The sequence below is a fragment of the Salmo salar genome, chromosome 04 (assembly GCF_965601325.2).
Source record: "Salmo salar chromosome 04, fSalSal1, whole genome shotgun sequence".
Classification (NCBI taxonomy): domain Eukaryota; kingdom Metazoa; phylum Chordata; class Actinopteri; order Salmoniformes; family Salmonidae; genus Salmo; species Salmo salar.
This window is the reverse complement of record NC_138294.1, coordinates 13,041,064-13,061,393: the sequence shown is the minus strand read 5'-3', so window position 1 is coordinate 13,061,393 and position 20,330 is coordinate 13,041,064. Positions and strand designations below refer to the sequence as shown.

Here is a 20,330-nt window from a genome sequence, read left to right as displayed (position 1 = left end):
TGGTCCCAGATCTGTTGTGGCCAACTCCAACATTATGGTCAAGCCACATGCCAATTGCCTCCCTGAAATTGGGAGGCAATTTTAACCCAAAGCTCTTCTCTTTTTACTTGTGTGGAATAACATTACATTTTCACGTCCCATCAAATCTTACACAATTAGTAATTTGTGGTGTGTGTTTGTGTTTGCAGGATTTGGGCCTCTGATCATCACAACAAATGACAGACATTTTCTAAAAGAGCATCAACACCCTGACAGCATCAGGAGGAGGAGATGTACCAGAGCTGTGTCTGTCAGGACTACAGGTGTGTGTGTGTGTGTGTGTGTGTGTGTGTGTGTGTGTGTGTGTGTGTGTGTGTGTGTGTGTGTGTGTGTGTGTGTGTGTGTGTGTGTGTGTGTGTGTGTGTGTGTGTGTGTGTGTGTGTGTGTGTGTGTGTGTGTGTGTGTGTGTACAGGCATTGTCATGAGCAAAAGTTACATTCACAGTGCCAATATGAAGGCTGAACGGCTGCATTTGAAATGTGGTTTCCTGTTTTGGTAACTCTGCCAGAGCTGGTTAATTAGCCAGTGGACTGAACATGTTATTTCCCATAGAATTCCAGTACTTGATCGCAGTGTGGTCTGACTCTCTGATGTGTGTGTTGTAATTCCCAGCTGGCCCTCACGGCGGCGCCACCCTCCTCTGAGATCTTTGTGTTCACTGATGCTCCTGCTAAAGACACTGCACTGAAGAGCACTGTCACTGCCCTCATAGAGAGCACCAAGTCTGTGGTTAGTAGCTTTCACTACTGTTAATCTTTCTCTCTCTGTCTCCTTCTCTTTCTCTCTCTCTCTCTCTCTCTCTCTCTGTCTCCTCTTTCTGTCTCTTTCTGTGCTTCTATTCATCACTTTCTCTGTCTCTCCCCCTTTTGGAGACAGTTTACTGTTCGTGGGCTCACAAGTTGTCTGAGTGAGATCTGATGAAGTGTGATGTAAAGGCTAGCCATTATGATTCATCTCAACATATCTTATTTCTTTACTGACATTCTTTCCTAACATCCACTTTCCTTTCATCCTTTATTCTGTCATCAACCTCTAACTCTCTTCTCCTCTCTCTACTTCTCCTCTGCTCCCTCTCCTCAGGTGACCTTCATGTTGACTGACAACCTCCGATCCAGTCGACGTCCCCGTAGGCATTCCGTGCGCGGAGCTTCAGCCGTATGGCCCAGTCAGGATGGAGCCTCCAACCGGATGGCCCAATCAGACGCTCAGCTGTATCGTGACCTTGCCCAGGCCTCTGGAGGTCAACCAATCAGTCAATCAATTGATCGTGTTCATAAAGCAGTTGTCCCAAAGTGTTTTACAGCTTCTTATAGAGTTCTCAGAACATACTGTGGTCCCTTCCCTCCAGGTCAGGCCATTGAGGTAACCAAGGAGGATCTGCACCGGGCCACCAGCATCATCGAGGACGCCTCCGCTGCAGCACAGGTATGGTAATGTTTTGGCTTACAGGCTATAGATCAATGTCCTCCTGCTCAGTGTTCAGTCAGTCACTCTCTCTCACTGGACAAGCTGTACAATTGCACACCCTAACAATGACCTCAACTGTGTTGTTAACATATCTAATGTATTGTCAATTAACCTCTCCTCCTCCTCCTCCTCCTCCTGGTGAATGTGTTGTTAACCTGTTGAGGTATAGGGGGCAGTATTTTCACTTTTGGATGAAAAGCGTGCCCAGAGTAAACTGCCTAATACTCGGGCCCAGAGTCAAATATTTGCATATTATTAGAAGATTTGGATAGAAAACACTAAAGATTCTAAAACTGTTTGAATGATGTCTGTGAGTATAACAGAACTCATATGGCAGGCAAAAGCCTGAGAGGTATCCAACCAGGAAGTGGGAACTCTGAGGCTTGTAGTCTTTTCAAATGATTGTCTATCCAAACTACAGTGTCTGTGATGTCATATTGCACTTCCTACGGCTTCCACTAGATGTCAACAGTCTTTAGAACCTTGTAGTCTTTTCAAATGATTGTCTATCCAAACTACAGTGTCTGTGATGTCATATTGCACTTCCTACAGCTTCCACTAGATGTCAACAGTCTTTAGAACCTTGTTTGAGGATTCTACTGTGCAATTTGATTGAATAACACCCGGAACAAGTAGTGGCCTGGCTGGGGTCACTTAGTTACCTCATGCGCAGTCACGCAGAGCTAGCCATTTTTCTTTTTCTTCTGTAATGAATACGCTATTGTCCGGTTGGAATATTATCAAAGTTTTATGTTAAAAACACCCTAAAATATTTATAACAGTATTTTAGTGTTTTGACGACGCCGTGGCTTGACGGTTAACTGTATCGCTTGCATTGATGGCCGAGCTCTGTACTCAGAATATTGAACAATAAGCTTTCTCCATAAAGTTATTTTGAATTCTGACACAGCGGTTGCATTAAGGAGTAGTTTATCTATAATTCTTTAAATAATTGTTATATATTTTGTCAACGTTTATGATAAGTATTTCTGTAAATTGATGTGCTGATTCACCGGCAGTTTTGGGAGGAATACATTTTCTGAACGTCACGCGCCAATATAAAATGGGGTTTTTGGATATAAATATGAACTTGATCGAACAAAAAAATGCATGTATTGTGTAACATGATGTCCTAGGAGTGTCATCTGATGAAGATCGTCAAAGGTGACGCCTGTTCTTGCATTGGAAATGGCTGTGTGTAATTTTATGTCTATGTACTGTCCTAACATAATCTAACTTTATGCTTTCGTCGTAAAGCCTTTTTGAAATCGGACAATGTGGTTGGATTAAAGAGAGGTTTATCTTTAAAATGGTGTAAAATAGTTGTATGTTTGAGAAATTTGAATTATGACATTTTGTTGTTTTGAATTTGCCACCCTGATATTTCATTGGCTGTTGAATAGTGTGAACCGTGGGTGGGACGGTAGCGTCCCAGGCAGCCCTGAGAAGTTAACATATCTAATGTATTGTCGATTAACCCCTCCTCCTCCTCCTCTTCCTCCAGGTGACTGTGTTGTTAACCTGTTAGGGCTAGGGGGCAGTATTGACACGGCTGGATAAAAAACATACCCGATTTAATCTGGTTACCACTCCTACCCAGTAACTAGAATATGCATATACTTATTACATATGGATAGAAAACACGCTAAAGTTTCTAAAACTGTTTGAATGGTGTCTGTGAGTATAACAGAACTCAAATGGCAGGTCAAAACCTGAGAGATTCCTTTACAGGAAGTGGCCTGTCTGACCATTTCTTGAACTTCTTTTCCATCTCTATCTTTTACTAAGGATCTCTGCTCTAACGTGACACTTCCTACGTCGTCCATAGGCGCTCAGAGCCCAGGAAAAAACAGAATGTCGTCATCCCAGCCCCAGGCTGAAACACATTATCGCCTTTCTCAAGTGGCCGATCAAGGGACACTGGGCTTAGGCGTGTGACCCGACCGCCCCCGCCTTTGTGATTTTTTCCTCTGTTTGCCGAAAAGGAGATTCCCTGTCGGAATATTATCGCTTTTCTACGAGAAAAATGGCGTAAAAATTGATTTTAAACAGCAGTTGACATGCTTCGAAGTACGGTAATGGAATATTTAGAATTTTTTTGTCACGAATTGCGCCATGCGCACGACCCTTCTTTACCATTTCGGATAGTGTCTGGAACGCACGAACAAAACGCCGCTATTCGGATATAACGATGGATTATTTTGGACCAAACCAACATTTGTTATTGAAGTAGCAGTCCTGGGAGTGCATTCTGACGAAGACAACAAAGGTAATCAAACTTTTATAATAGTAAATATGATTATGGTGAGTGCTAAACTTGCCGGGTGTCTAAATAGCTAGCCCGTGATGCCTGGGCTATGTACTTAGAATATTGCAAAATGTGCTTTCACCAAAAAGCTATTTTAAAATCGGACATATCGAGTGCATAGAGGAGGTCTGTATCTATAATTCTTAAAATAATTGTTATGCTTTTTGTGAACGTTTATCGTGAGTAATTTAGTAAAATGTTAGCGAATTCCCCGGAAGTTTGCGGGGGGTATGCTAGTTCTGAACGTCACATGCTAATGTAAAAAGCTGTTTTTTGATATAAATATGAACTTGATTGAACAAAACATGCATGTATTGTATAACATAATGTCCTAGGGTTGTCATCTGATGAAGATCATCAAAGGTGAGTGCTGCATTTAGCTGTCTTCTGGGTTTTGGTGACATTATATGCTGGCTTGAAAAATGGGTGTCTGATTATTTCTGGTTTGGTACTCTGCTGACATAATCTAATGTTTTGCTTTCGTGGTAAAGCCTTTTTGAAATCGGACAGTGTGGTTAGATTAACGAGAGTCTTGTCTTTAAATAGCTGTAAAATAGTCATATGTTTGAGAAATTGAAGTAATAGGATTTTTAAGGTTTTGAAAATCGCGCCACAGGCTTCAAGTGGCTGTTACGTAGGTGGGATGAATTCGTCCCGCCTAGCCCAGAGAGGTTAACATATCTAATGTATTGTCTATTAACCCCTCCTCCTCCTCTTCCTCCAGGTGACTGTGTTGTTAACATATCTAATGTATTGTCTATTAACCCCTCCTCCTCTTCCTCCTCCTGGTGAATGTGTTGTTAAGATATCTAATGTATTGTCTATTAACCTCTCCTCCTCTTCCTCCTCCTCCTCTTCCTCCAGGTGACTGTGTTGTTAACATATCTAATGTACTGTCTATTAATGGATTATCTAAAGTGCGTGTGTGTCTGTTTCAGGTCAGAACTCTGTTCATTTTGGCTACCATTTCGTGGAGGTTTTCGGAGGGGCTCATGGAGACTTTGGCCTCAGAGAGGGCCGTCCTCTCACAGGTAACAATAAATAACAGAAGAAACCATCTTCAGTACCAACTTTTTCATCTTCATCTTCCATAGCATCACAGCAGAGTAGTTTCAAATAATGTAAAAAATAATAACTTCCTCTTCCTCTCTACTTCACCTTAGCTCTCTGTTTCTACCTCGTTTTCTCCCTCGCTCCGTTACCCTCTCTCTCATTCTTACTCTCTATTTTCCTCTCTCTTCATTCTCCTCCCCTTCCTCTATTTCTCTGTTCACCACCCTGTCTCTACACCCCCTCTCTCTCTCCTCTTCCTCCATGGTGTGTCTGAGGGGAGAGAGCAATAGCGCCACCACCAAATCATCACCTAGTCTCTTCCAGAGACAGGCCTTCACTCAGATAAAGACTTCCAGCATCTCTGTTAATGTCAGTCTTGTAGAGCTCGGAAATTGCACACTTTTCCGTTGGACCTGGGCCGCTAGGGTTCTGATGAAAAGCAGTGCACTATAATGAATAGGATGGCATTTTGGACACTCTGTCTTATTGTTAAAAAGTGAAGTTCTTCTCTCGCCAGGCCCAGGCTGACAGTACTCTAGAACCCGGGTCCACCATCTCTGTCCACTTCACCGTGTCAATGGCCAACGGAACAGGAGGAACTTTTACCATCCGAGCCACGAACAACCGCGGCTTCATTTCCTCCTTCCCCGCCAGTGTCTCCATTGGGACCGGGGGAGGAGCGGCCAACGGTACGTGACCCTAACGGCGCCTGCCAGCACCCCATCGGTAACGGACGTCACCTTGACCATTGAGGCCGAGTCCGCTGGAGCCACAGACTTGAACTACTCCATCCTGCGTCTCTTCTGTTTTCAGCAAGGTAAGGGTCATGTTCCAAAACCCTAAAATGAACTACTCCGTCCTGCATCTCTCTGTTAGCAAGGTAAGGGTCATGTTCCAAAACTCAACAATTAACTACACAGTCTGCATTTCTCTGTTGTCAGCAAGGTAAGTCTCATATTCCAAAACTCTAAAATGGGCCTGGCCTCCTTTCCTCATATCCTCTCTCCCTCATGGCCCCTGATTTGAATGCTACCAGCTCTACAGGTCAGAGATGGTTCTACCACTAGCAGCTCTACAGGTCAGAGATGGTTCTACCACTAGCAGCTCTACAGGTCAGAGATGGTTCTACCACTAGCGGCTCTACAGGTCAGAGATGGTTCTACCACTACCGGCTCTACAGGTCAGAGATGGTTCTACCACTAGCGGCTCTACAGGTCAGAGATGGTTCTACCACTAGCAGCTCTACAGGTTAGAGATGGTTCTACCACTACCGGCGCTACAGGTCAGAGATGGTTCTACCACTAGCGGCTCTACAGGTCAGAGATGGTTCTACCACTAGCGGCTCTACAGTTCAGAGATGGTTCTACCACTACCGGCTCTACAGGTCAGAGATGGTTCTACCACTAGCGGCTCTACAGGTCAGAGATGGTTCTACCACTACCGGCTCTACAGGTCAGAGATGGTTCTACCACCACCACTACTACTTCAGTTGACTGACTAAGCTCTCTATCGCTCCCTCTCTGTCTCCCCCCTCCTCCAGGTGACAGATTTCACCCCTCCCCAGTGCGGGGTGGTCAGCTTCTCGTCCAGCTGCCCGGCTGACTGCAGTCCTTCTTACTGGCAGCTCTCTGCCAACCTCACCGACGGTGCCAATGGGACGGGCATCGACCGAGTCACCCTGCGCCAGGGCAACGGAACCCTGAACACTTCTACAGAGGTGGGCACCGGGGGCGAGAACATGACCCGGGTGGCATACAGCGCCACCTGCTGTTCAAAGAAGGTAGAACTGGTGGTAGTGGACAGGGCAGGCAACGTGGGTGTGTGTCTGGGCTCAGTGAGTGACTCTGTGGGGGTGGTTGTGAGCTCTACAGCCCAGGTCTCCGTCACCAACACTACAGCTGTACCTGTAGTTAGTACTACATCCTCCTTGGGGCCACGTTTGACTCTGTCCCTGTATCTAAGGATCTGTGTAATGCTTTATCTCCTCCTGTGGAATAGAGTAGAGCTGTAGAGTTGTATAATAGCTCATGTAGGTAGATGTCATGTGGAACAGTGAAATCATTGCAAAGAGAGTCAAGTCATCAGACATAACATGTTATCTTGTACAAAAAGACAGGGTGGAAATATGTAATGAACTCTGTCATAATACATTGTGATGTTACATTGATGTGCCACACAGACAGCATAGATAGAAAACAGGACCCCTATAAGGCATACGGCCATTGGTGATGTATGTGATGATGTCACAGGGTCAAAATTATTCCGCAAAAAAATTATCACCTCAATTATCGCTTGAATCTTATGTTTAAAACTGATGTGCACTATGGGAAACAAACATTTTTCCATTAGAAGCTAAAGTGGGGGAAGTCACGTGGTCACGTTTTTATAGGGGACAGTGCACATTAACCTCTTGACGGTCGCCTAGGATAGGGGGCGCCACAGCGCATTTTGAAATAAATTCGTGCCCATTTTAAACGGCCTACTACTCAAACTCAGAAGCTAGGATATGCATATAAGTAATACTTGTGGATAGAAAACACCCTAAAGTTTCTAAAACTGTTTGAATGGTGTCTGTGAGTATAACAGAACTCATATGGCAGTCAAAACCCCGAGACAGATCGAAACAGGAAGTGGAATTCTGAATTGCGGACTCAACTTCATCACGTTGCCTATTAATCACACCGTGAGCTATGGTTCATTGAGCACTTCCTATTGCTTCCACTAGATGTCCCTAGTCTTTACAAAGTGATTTGAGTCTCCTACTGTGAAAACTGACAGAATGACACGCTGTGGAACGTGGTCACACGGAGAGGGCCATCACCATTATGACGCCGGCGCCCCTGGCTACCCTCCCCTTTCGAAACGTTTATAAAGACAATGCAATCGTCCCCCTTGAATCTTATTGGAGCTCTGGTTGAAAGAGGCCCTAAAGATTTATGTTATACAACGTTTGACATGTTTGAACGAACCTAAATAAGAAAAAAATGCATTTTGTTGAAAGAGTAGCCCCGCGCACGTCGGAACTTTTGGTGCAGCCTTCAGAACGCGCTAACAACAACAAGCTAATGGAACATAAAGGATGAACTTTTTCGAACGAAAATACATTTGTTGTGGACCTGGGATTCCTGGAAGTGCCTAAGGATGAAGATAATCAAAGGTAAGGGATTATTGACAATAGTATACAAGACTAGATTTGATATGCGATTGTTCCAAGATGGCGCTGACCTGTATTGCTAGCCTATTGTTCTGAGTATCGCATCCCTTTTATCGCAAAGTGTGATTACCCAGTAAAGTTATTTTTAAATCTGGCATTACAGGTGCTTTCAAGAGATATTCATCTATAAATCTTAGAATGACAATATTACATTTTAAAAATGTTTTCGAATAGTAATTTAGTAAATTGTAGCGCTGTTTCATCAGATGCATTTGAGGGAAAATAGTTAGTCAACGTTACGCACCGATGTAAAATGCTGTTTTTATATATAAATATGAACTTTATCGAACAAAAGAATGCATGTATTGTGTAACATGATGTCCTAGGTGTGTCATCTGATGAAGATTGTCAAAGGTTAGTGCTGCATTTAGCTGTTTTTGGTTATTTGTGATGCATGTGATTGGTCGGAAAATGGCTATGTGGCTACTTTTACGATATACTCCTCTAACATAATCTAATGTTTTGCTTTTGCTGTAAAGCCTTTTTGAAATCGGACAACGTGGTTCGATTCAGGAGAGGTGTATCTATAAAACGATATAATTTGAAAAAAAAAATTGTTTAAAAAAGATTATTACATTTTGTTATGCTAATGGCGATAGGATTTTTCGCTGTATCGTGTATCGTGTGCCTACATCTGCATGTTAACTTGTGGGCAAGCAGTGGGAGATAATTTATATAAACGGTAAACAGAAGGGGGCTTAATACTGACCCTTGTGTGACCCCAATGTTATAGTAAAGAGTATCCGACTGAGCGTCTCCCAGACGAACCCTTGACAGTTTCTCATCAGTTAAAACAGTGCCACCTACAGTAAGGCACAGGAACAGACACAGGGCATTTGTAACGATATCACAAGAACCTGGATAGACTTAACATACACCTGCTAGACAGAAAACACAGTACGTTGTTGTAGATGTCTGAGGCCATCTATGCTGAGGCAGATATGACCAATAAGGTCAAGTTTGACAGAGGTGAGATGGCGGAGAGGATTGTGGATATCTACGTCAGTGCAGACACCCTGAGAGACGATGAGAACAACACCAAGAGAGAAGAGACAGCAGACACTGCTCCTAATAATGGACCAGGAGACCAGCATTCAGGTAACACACACACACACACACACACACACACACACACACACACACACACACACACACACCACACACACACACACACACACACACGCACAAAGGTTTATTTGATGTGTCTACAGAGCCTGATAGCTCAGGGAAGAGACCCTTCCCAGATTTTGCAGTGTGTCTGGGGCTGCTGTGTATTCTAATAGCTTGGATCATAGGCCTGTCTGTCTACTGTGAGTTGGTGTCCAAATTCATTGCTTATCACCTAGTTGTAAGAAGTGCTGGTGATTACGACTATTCACCTATTGTTTTACCTAGTAACTATGTTGCATCCTAGTAACTAGTTGCATCCCTGCCTGATATGGCAACCGCTCGGCCTCCGATCGCAAGGCACTACAGATGGTGGTGCATACGGCCCAGTACAGCACTGGGGCTAAGCTGCCTGCCATCCAGGACCTCTACACCAGGTGGTGTCAAAGGAAGGCCCTAAAACTTGTCAAAGACCCCAGCTATCCAAGTCAGAGACTGTTCTCTTTGTTACCGCATGGCAAGCAGTACCGGAGCGGCAAGTCTAGGACCAAAGGCTTCTCAACAGCTTTTAACGCCAACCCATAAGACTCCTGAACAGGCAATCAAATGGCTGCCCGGACTATTTGCATTGAGTCCCGATACAGACCAGATACAACAACATGACTATATAGAGAGACCAGCTACAGACCAGATACTACAACCTGACTAAAGAGAAAGACCAGCAACCGACCAGTAGTAACACCCTGAATAAAGAGAGAGACCAGCTACAGACCAGATACAACACCCTGACTAAAGGGAGAGACCAGTTACAACACCCTGACTAAAGAGAGAGACCAGCAACAGACCAGTAGTAACACCCTGACTAAAGAGAGACCAGCTACAACACCCTGACTAAAGAGAGAGAGACCAGCTACAGACCAGTAGTAACACCCTGACAAAAGAGAGGCCAGCTACAGACCAGATACAACACCCTGACTGAAGAGAGAGACCAGTTACAGACCAGTAGTAACACCCTGACTAAAGAGATTCCAGCTACAGACCAGTTACAACACACTGACTAAAGAGAGAGACCAGTTACAGACCAGATACAACACCCTGACTAAAGAGCGAGACCAGCTACAGACCAGATACAACACCCTGACTAACGAGAGAGAGACCAGCTACACACCAGTAGTAACACCCTGACTAAAGAGAAAGACCAGCTACAGACCAGATACAACACCCTGACTAAAGAGAGAGAGACCAGCAAAAGACCAGTTACGACACACTGACTAAAGAGAGAGAGACCAGCAACAGACCAGTAGTAACACCCTGACTAAAGAGAGAGACCAGTTACAACAACCTGAATAAAGAGAGAGAACAAGATGACAGAGAGGGGAAGGGCTGATGAGGGTGAGATCATTTGATGATGTCACTGATATTTCATTTATAAATGTGAGATATATAGACATCTTCATCAATTAAATCTCTCTCTCTCTGAACATATTCATGAATTTATTTAAAACCTACAGTATTTACTTTCTGAGATACAGTAGTAGTTTCCTGTCTTCAGTAGTTATGTGATGGACACATCGCCAGACAATGAATGACACACTACAAGTACACGGCTGCATAAGAACAGATGGAAGGGAACACCATGAGGTTATTAACTTCGTACAGTGGACTCCTGATAAGTGTTATACATTGGAATCAAATACTATTTCAAATCGTATAAAAATACTTTGTGCATTTGTGATAGCCTGCTAGAATGTCAGATGGGCGGGGTTTGAACTTTTGAGACTTTTCTATTGCAACAGGTAAGCTCAATTAAGCACAGCACAGCTTAAATATTTTTGATTATTTCATATAGTTTTGAAGTCCACACTCAGTTGTCAGGAATATAAGATAAAAAGGTGAAAAGGAGAATAAAATGTGATAGCCTCAACCACCCATGTTACTCTTTAATCATAGTCCGTGCATGGACTCCACAAGGTGAGGAAAGTGTTCCACAGGGATGCTGGCCAATGTTGACTCCATTGCTCCCCACAGTTGTCTCAGATTAGGCTTGGACGGTAAACCAGGGTATTTGGAAATAGCCACTGAATGGTTTTTCAATACCGTCAATGCCGTAGAGATTTTCAATACCTTTTAACCTTTAATATTTGTAGTAATTTTTATGTAAATACCTGCAGTCAAATTGTGCAATGATTTAGTAGATAAAACAGACCGCGTTCTTATTTCAGATGTCACATTATTTGACATTATGAAGCTTACTTAGTTCCCCAGCACAGTTGAGACAGTCACATATTTGTTGTATGTAGCACAACAGGAGAAAGTGGGAGCAGGTGAGTCCAGCTGTGTGTCGACAGGGGTCGCATTTTTATATTGACATTCAGTGTTTTTTTTATTCAATAGAGTGATCAGGGACCTGCAACTACAGTTTTCCTTCAAAGAAAATACATTAGTGCAACACATTTGGCAGAAAATAGCTTCATTTTCTTCAGATGAAGTGTAACACTATTTGGCTGGCAGCCACACAAGTAAATGAGCTTAGAATGAAAAAGCAAGGTGTTTTTAAACGATGCATGGCCATCATATTTCTAATGTTTTGCTTAAAGTTAATCTTTCATTTTACCAGAAATGTACCGGTGGGGAAAAAGCTACACATCAGTTGGAGCACTTTCTGCTGATAGAAAGTGAATTCTCATCCGAATTGGAAGTGCAACTGAAGCACTAACTTTGTCTCAGAAATTAACAATAAGGAGCATTTTAGATCTGTGTTTACAAAACACAGCAAGATATTTCTTATGCGTTTTCTTTTTCTTTCCTCTGTAAAAAAAACTGAATTCTGCGTTAACATGACCCGTATCGCGGCGTCATATTGTGTTAGCTTTCTTCCGTGTTTGAGAAGGCAAATCCCTTTGGATGAGTTACTTGTACAGCTGCCACTGCTATCTTGATTTCCTTGCGTTTCCCATCTGCTCCTCCCCCTCTTCTCTGAGCAGACAGGCCTGTAGCCCTACTAAGTACAGACTCCACACAGACATAGTGTGTAGACATGCTGCTGGAGAGCCAGTATTCATGTATACAATGTCTCTCATTCACCTTCGCTTGTAAATGTCTAAACTCATCAAAAATGACATTCGCTAGCTCGTACCTATACTTGGTGCATTCGGAAAGTATTTAGACCCCTTGATTATTTTAAAGACTTTTAAAGACATGGAAAGTTGACAATTGTGGCACAAACCATAACTGGATCCATGAGAAAAAGAGTTAACAATAACCTACTCTTGCATCTCTACACTCTTAGCACCTTTTTTTCTATCTAGAACTGAAAAGGGTTCTTCGGTTGTCCCCATAGGAGAGCCCTTTTGGCTCTAGGAAGAACCCATTCGGTTCCAGGTTGAAACCTTCTGGGTTCCCTGTACAACCCTTTCCACAGAGGATTCTACATGGAACCCAAAATAGTTCTACCTGGAACCAAAAAGGGTTCTCATCTGGGGACAGCAGCAGAACCCTTTTGGAACCCTTTTGTATTTTTTGGTGTACTTTTAACCCTTTTTTTCTCCCCAATTTCGTGAAATCCAATTGGTAGTTACAGTCTTGTCCCATCGCTGCAAATCACATATGGACTCAGGAGAGGCGAAGGTCAAGAGCCATGCATCCTCTGAAACACAACCCCGCCTAGCCTCACTGCTTCTTGACACACTGCTCGCTTTACCCGGAAGCCAGCCGCACCAATGTGTAAGAGGATACACAGTACAGCTGGCAACTGAAGTCAGTGTGCTTGCGCCTGGCCTGTCACAAGGAGTCGCTAGAGCGCGATGGGACAAGGACATCTCGGCCGGCGAAACCCTCCCCTAACCCGGACGACACTGGGCCAATTGTGCGCCGCCTCATGGGTCTCGCGGTCTCGGGCAGCTGCAACACAGCCCGGGATCGAACCCGGATCTGTAGTGACGCCTCTAGCACGCCTCTAGCACCTTAGACCGCAGCACCACTCGGGAGGCCCCAGAACCCTTTTTTCTTAGAGTGTAGGTTTGAGAAGTAGGAGAGGAGATAGTCTTTCCTAGAATCTTGACCTGATTGAGATAGAGCCTTAGTGTCACATGGAATGATGCTGGAGAGACGAAGCAGGTACGGGGAGTGGAATGAGACGGACATGGAATGAGACAGGAACAGCGTCAGCAAACTAATACAAAAGACAAAAACAATACAATGCAGAAGCGGGGAATAGAGCTAGGGAACTGACAAATATAGGGGAGGAAACAAACAGATGATAAGTGAGTCCAGGTGAGTCCAATTTCGCTGATGCGCGTGACGAGGGAAGCCAGGTGTGCATGATGGATTGCAGGAGTGCGTGATGCAGGGCAACCTGGTGCCCTCAAGCGCCAGGTGGAGGGAAGAGCGGGAGCAGACGTGACACTTAGTGTCAGAAAGAGCCGTAGAGGAGGAAGAAGACAACTGGAGAATGAGGAAGAGAGAAAAATAAGACAAATATTGATGTTTAGATTTAGAGGAGACTATGTAGACATACAGTACCCTGGAAATATATCAATCATTTATTAGCAATATGTCATGTGGTTTGCCATAGGCATATGCTCAGCTAAATTATTTTCTTGATTTTTTTCATGGTTAATTATTAGCAAAAATCGCTTCGTTCTCCTTCTTATTAAAAGGCACATATTAATAAATAAAGGAACAATGTCTACCAGCTTCCTGATTGAATGTGATTGGATACTTAATAAAAGAGTGTCACATGCAGTTGGACACAGACAAAGGCCAGAACAGTACTGAGGGGACACATGCATGGCGCATGAAGACACACACACGTGAAGTTCCCCTTTTAAACCTCTGGTAAAGATGAAGACATAGATTTCCTCACACTGCTATCACACACAGACAGCATAGATAGGAAGAAAGGACTTGATTTGGCCATCGATGGCCGGTCACAAGCCATTACGTAACTACCTTATGAATGATGCAATAAACAGGCCTTTTAAAGTGATAGGCTGAAAGGCTGCAATCAGACCAACTACTCAACAATGAAGTTAGAATCATACAGTAGATATTACCATAAGGGGTCAGTTAGAAAGGGAATCATACAGTAGATATTACCATTAGGGGTCAGTTAGAAAGGTAATCATACAGTAGATATTACCATAAGGGGTCAGTTAGAAAGGGAATCATACAGTAGATATTATCATTAGGAGACAGTTAGAAAGGTAATCATACAGTAGATATTACCATTAGGAGTCAGTTAGAAAGGTAATCATACAGTAGATATTACCATAAGGGGTCAGTTAGAAAGGGAATCATACAGTAGATATTACCATTAGGAGTCAGTAGAAAGGTAATCATACAGTAGATATTACCATAAGGGGTCGTTAGAAAGGGAATCATACAGTAGATATTACCATAAGGAGTCAGTTAGAAAGGGAATCATACAGTAGATATTATCATTAGGAGACAGTTAGAAAGGTAATCATACAGTAGATATTACCATTAGGAGTCAGTTAGAAAGGTAATCATACAGTAGATATTACCATAAGGGGTCAGTTAGAAAGGGAATCATACAGTAGATATTACCATTAGGAGTCAGTAGAAAGGTAATCATACAGTAGATATTACCATAAGGGGTCGTTAGAAAGGGAATCATACAGTAGATATTACCATAAGGAGTCAGTTAGAAAGGGAATCATACAGTAGATATTACCATTAGGAGTCAGTTAGAAAGGTAATCATACAGTAAATATTACCATAAGGAGTCAGTTAGAAAGGTAATCATACAGTAGATATTACCATTAGGAGTCAGAAAGAGAATCATACAGTAGATATTACCATAAGGAGTCAGTTAGAAAGGGAATCATACAGTAGATATTACCATAAGGAGTCAGTTAGAAAGGTAATCATACAGTAGATATTACCATAAGGAGTCAGTTAGAAAGGGAATCATACAGTAGATATTACCATAAGGAGTCAGTTAGAAAGGTAATCATACAGTAGATATTACCATTAGGAGTCAGTTAGAAAGGTAATCATACAGTAGATATTACCATTAAGAGTCAGTTAGAAAGGTAATCATACAGTAGATATTACCATAAGGGGTCAGTTAGAAAGGTAATCATACAGTAGATATTACCATTAGGAGTCAGTAGAAAGGTAATCATACAGTAGATATTACCATAAGGGGTCGTTAGAAAGGGAATCATACAGTAGATATTACCATAAGGAGTCAGTTAGAAAGGGAATCATACAGTAGATATTATCATTAGGAGACAGTTAGAAAGGTAATCATACAGTAGATATTACCATTAGGAGTCAGTTAGAAAGGTAATCATACAGTAGATATTACCATTAGGAGTCAGTTAGAAAGGTAATCATACAGTAGATATTACCATTAGGAGTCAGTTAGAAAGGTAATCATACAGTAGATATTACTATAAGGAGTCAGTTAGAAAGGGAATCATACAGTAGATATTACCATAAGGAGTCAGTTAGAAAGGTAATCATACAGTAGATATTACCATTAGGAGTCAGTTAGAAAGGTGATCATACAGTAGATATTACCATTAGGAGTCAGTTAGAAAGGTGATCATACAGTAGATATTACCATTAGGAGTCAGTTAGAAAGGTAATCATACAGTAAATATTACCATAAGGAGTCAGTTAGAAAGGGAATCATACAGTAGATATTACCATTAGGAGTCAGTTAGAAAGGGAATCATACAGTAGATATTACCATTAGGAGTCAGAAAGAGAATCATACAGTAGATATTACCATTAGGAGTCAGTTAGAAAGGTAATCATACAGTAGATATTACCATTAGGAGTCAGTTAGAAAGGTAATCATACAGTAGATATTACCATTAGGAGTCAGTTAGAAAGGTAATCATACAGTAAATATTACCATAAGGAGTCAGTTAGAAAGGGAATCATACAGTAGATATTACCATTAGGAGTCAGAAAGAGAATCATACAGTAGATATTACCATTAGGAGTCAGTTAGAAAGGTAATCATACAGTAGATATTACCATTAGGAGTCAGTTAGAAAGGTAATCATACAGTAGATATTACCATTAGGAGTCAGTTAGAAAGGTAATCATACAGTAAATATTACCATAAGGAGTCAGTTAGAAAGGGAATCATACAGTAGATATTACCATTAGGAGTCAGTTAGAAAGGGAATCATACAGTAGATATTACCATTAGGAGTCAGAAAGAGAATCATACAGTAGATATTACCATTAGGAGTCAGTTAGAAAGGTAATCATACAGTAGATATTATCATTAGGAGACAGTTAGAAAGGTAATCATACAGTAGATATTACCATAAGGAGTCAGTTAGAAAGGGAATCATACAGTAGATATTACCATTAGGAGTCAGTTAGAAAGGGAATCATACAGTAGATATTACCATTAGGAGTCAGTTAGAAAGGTAATCATACAGTAAATATTACCATAAGGAGTCAGTTAGAAAGGGAATCATACAGTAGATATTACCATTAGGAGTCAGTTAGAAAGGTAATCATACAGTAAATATTACCATAAGGAGTCAGTTAGAAAGGGAATCATACAGTAGATATTACCATTAGGAGTCAGTTAGAAAGGGAATCATACAGTAGATATTACCATTAGGAGTCAGAAAGAGAATCATACAGTAGATATTACCATTAGGAGTCAGTTAGAAAGGTAATCATACAGTAGATATTATCATTAGGAGACAGTTAGAAAGGTAATCATACAGTAGATATTACCATAAGGAGTCAGTTAGAAAGGGAATCATACAGTAGATATTACCATTAGGAGTCAGTTAGAAAGGGAATCATACAGTAGATATTACCATTAGGAGTCAGTTAGAAAGGTAATCATACAGTAAATATTACCATAAGGAGTCAGTTAGAAAGGGAATCATACAGTAGATATTACCATTAGGAGTCAGTTAGAAAGGTAATCATACAGTAAATATTACCATAAGGAGTCAGTTAGAAAGGGAATCATACAGTAGATATTACCATTAGGAGTCAGTTAGAAAGGGAATCATACAGTAGATATTACCATTAGGAGTCAGAAAGAGAATCATACAGTAGATATTACCATTAGGAGTCAGTTAGAAAGGTAATCATACAGTAGATATTACCATTAGGAGTCAGTTAGAAAGGTAATCATACAGTAGATATTACCATTAGGAGTCAGTTAGAAAGGAATCATACAGTAATATTACATAGGAGCAGTTAGAAAGGAATCATACAGTAGATATTACCATTAGGAGTCAGTTAGAAAGGGAATCATACAGTAGATATTACCATTAGGAGTCAGTTAGAAAGGTAATCATACAGTAGATATTACCATAAGGAGTCAGTTAGAAAGGGAATCATACAGTAGATATTACCATTAGGAGTCAGTTAGAAAGGGAATCATACAGTAGATATTACCATTAGGAGTCGTTAGAAAGAGAATCATACAGTAGATATTACCATTAGGAGTCAGTTAGAAAGGAAATCATACAGTAGATATTACCATTAGGAGTCAGTTAGAAAGGTAATCATACAGTAGATATTACCATTAGGAGTCAGTTAGAAAGGTAATCATACAGTAAATATTACCATAAGGAGTCAGTTAGAAAGGGAATCATACAGTAGATATTACCATTAGGAGTCAGTTAGAAAGGGAATCATACAGTAGATATTACCATTAGGAGTCAGAAAGAGAATCATACAGTAGATATTACCATTAGGAGTCAGTTAGAAAGGTAATCATACAGTAGATATTATCATTAGGAGACAGTTAGAAAGGTAATCATACAGTAGATATTACCATAAGGAGTCAGTTAGAAAGGGAATCATACAGTAGATATTACCATTAGGAGTCAGTTAGAAAGGGAATCATACAGTAGATATTACCATTAGGAGTCAGTTAGAAAGGTAATCATACAGTAGATATTACCATTAGGAGTCAGTTAGAAAGGTAATCATACAGTAAATATTACCATAAGGAGTCAGTTAGAAAGGGAATCATACAGTAGATATTACCATTAGGAGTCAGTTAGAAAGGGAATCATACAGTAGATATTACCATTAGGAGTCAGAAAGAGAATCATACAGTAGATATTACCATTAGGAGTCAGTTAGAAAGGTAATCATACAGTAGATATTATCATTAGGAGACAGTTAGAAAGGTAATCATACAGTAGATATTACCATAAGGAGTCAGTTAGAAAGGGAATCATACAGTAGATATTACCATTAGGAGTCAGTTAGAAAGGGAATCATACAGTAGATATTACCATTAGGAGTCAGTTAGAAAGGTAATCATACAGTAGATATTACCATAAGGAGTCAGTTAGAAAGGGAATCATACAGTAGATATTACCATTAGGAGTCAGTTAGAAAGGGAATCATACAGTAGATATTACCATTAGGAGTCAGTTAGAAAGGTAATCATACAGTAAATATTACCATAAGGAGTCAGTTAGAAAGGGAATCATACAGTAGATATTACCATTAGGAGTCAGTTAGAAAGGGAATCATACAGTAGATATTACCATTAGGAGTCAGTTAGAAAGGTAATCATACAGTAGATATTACCATTAGGAGTCAGTTAGAAATGTAATCAAACAGTTAGTTAAGATGGATGACTACGTCAATGAAGAGGTTATTGAAGAAAACAAAGTTATTGCGGAAAACAAGAACAGAGCAAATCAAGTCAAAATGTATTTGTCATGTGCACCAAATACAACAGGTGTAGACCTTACAGTGAAATGCTTACTTACTGGCTCTAACCAACAGTGCAAAAAACGTATTAGGTGAACAATTGTCACGACTTCCTCTCCATTTTCGGGCTGGGGTTCGGCGGTCGTCGTCGCCGGCCTACTAGATGCCACCGATCCATTTTTCCTTTTCGTTTGTGTCTGTCTGTTTTGTCACACCTGTGTCCTATTAGTTGATTTCAGTGGGTTTATTTACCTCCGCTGCCTACTAGTCTTTGTGCGGGAGTGTTTGCTGTGTTACTTTGTTAGGGGTGCGTGTCTGCACCACGGGATTTTCTTTTCTCACGGTAGTTGTGCCGTTTTGGAATTTGTTTAGGAGTAGAGGTTTCTCCTCCGTGTGTTGCATTACTTTCCCTGTGTGTGGCGACTTCGTTTGGGTGTGTTTCCCCCATGTTGTTGTTGAGTTGGGACTCCTTAATAAACGATTGTGCCACTGGGACTTCCTTGCTCTCCTGCTCCTGATTCCTGCACCTCCCTCCTCCTAGGAGGCACGTAACAACAATAGGTAAGTAAAGAAATAAAACAGAAAAAATAACTGTAGCGAGGCAATATACATTAGTGAGGCTATAAAAGTAGCGAGGCTACATACAGACACTGATTGAGTTAGTATGTACAAAGAAAAGAGTGAAGACTGAGACCCATCGCTCAGGTAAAAACAAGGAAAGCTCTCTATCACACACATACCGTACACAGACAAAGACTTAAACACATGAACAAAAGCACTAAACAAAAATGCTAACTGATAGCAACTTATAGTTTGAACTGTGTTTTTGAGGCTATACATACAGTTTGTTTACAATATTGTTTAGAAACAATTAATTAACAGGTTATACGTTGGGTTCTGATGGGGAATGACTGTTGAACTAAGGCATGAGGCATTTATAACTTATATCTTTAAGAATGGATTGGTAGACTTTATATCATACAACAGCTGTGAGAAACAGTCCTATTGTGGCTGATTATGTCACACCCCCACCCTCTTATACCTGTGTGTGTGTGTGTGTGTGTGTGTATGCTTGTGTTTGTGTGTGTGTGTGTGTGTGTGTGTGTGTGTGTGTGTTCTCACATCAGTGTGCATCTCCTCAGGACCTGAGGATTCAGGGAGAACACTCTACAGGATGGTTGCTGTGAGCTTGGGGATGCTGTGTGTTCTACAAGTCACTCTCAAAATCTCCCTGAGACTAGTCTGTGAGTGTATTGTTATCTAATCATCACAATATATCAGACTTTCACAACAAGGTCTCAACTTCCCTAAGTTCGTCCTCTGTTAGACATGTTTAAGGAACTTGCAAACCACATCCAAGATATTGTATCTTCTTTCAGTAGACTCTCTAGACCAGTGTTTCTCAATCCTGGTCCAGGGGCACCAAAAGGGGTGCACATTTTTATTTTT

General features: G+C 41.2%; 1 long non-coding RNA gene across 1 annotated transcript; it reads left to right on the top strand.

Moving 5' to 3' along the window:
* The first annotated feature begins 273 nt into the window (after nucleotides 1-273).
* On the top strand, nucleotides 274-1,157 carry LOC106602226 (uncharacterized). Its single transcript, XR_001328188.3, has 3 exons — nucleotides 274-302; nucleotides 652-768; nucleotides 1,120-1,157. It is a non-coding gene; the product is annotated as an uncharacterized LOC106602226 (long non-coding RNA).
* Nucleotides 1,158-20,330: the final 19,173 nt, after the last annotated feature.